Here is a 676-nt window from a genome sequence, read left to right as displayed (position 1 = left end):
TTTTTGTTATGCTTCTTCTATTTCAGTTCTTCATGTTGTCTGACTTGAAGGGATGTGTAGATTTCACTGCCCATTGCCGGGTCCTGATCTTCAGTACTGCCCTCAGCCAGCACTCTGCGTTCCTCTGTATGTGCTGTCTTTAACATTTAGTGTGGAGAGTAAGCTTGAGTGCCATCTCTCTCTCTCTCTCTCTCTCTCTCTCTCTCTCTCTCTCTCTCTCTCTCTGTGTGTGTGTGTGTGTGTGTGTTTACTTAGCAATAAAGAAGGGGGCACATCAGGAAAATACAAAACAATTCCAATGAGATCTTCTGGAAGGCAGGTTGGCAGCATGCTGCAAAGCACACACATCTGTAGATGGTCCCCAGCGCTGACGTAGCTACTTCACATTAGGAATTAAGTGGGCTGCTCACCCACATTTTGTGGACATTAAGGAACCATACCTGGCTTTGGGAGTGCCCACTCAGACTGATGTCCCTGCTCTCCTTGTGACCGTGTGCTGTGATACTGTTCAAACCTCAGTTACTGACTCTGAAGGTGCAGGAGAGGCAGGGTGGACAAAAGTTAAAAGTTTAACTTCGAAGGCGGGGTCGCCTTTGAGGTAAGATCTGTATTTTCCCATCCGGACAGGCAGGGGGGTGGGGTGGTTACTGCTACTAGGGTTTTTTTTTTTTTTTTT

The sequence above is a fragment of the Mastomys coucha genome, unplaced genomic scaffold (genome assembly GCF_008632895.1).
Source record: "Mastomys coucha isolate ucsf_1 unplaced genomic scaffold, UCSF_Mcou_1 pScaffold6, whole genome shotgun sequence".
NCBI lineage: Eukaryota > Metazoa > Chordata > Mammalia > Rodentia > Muridae > Mastomys > Mastomys coucha.
Note: the sequence above shows the minus strand (reverse complement) of the source record.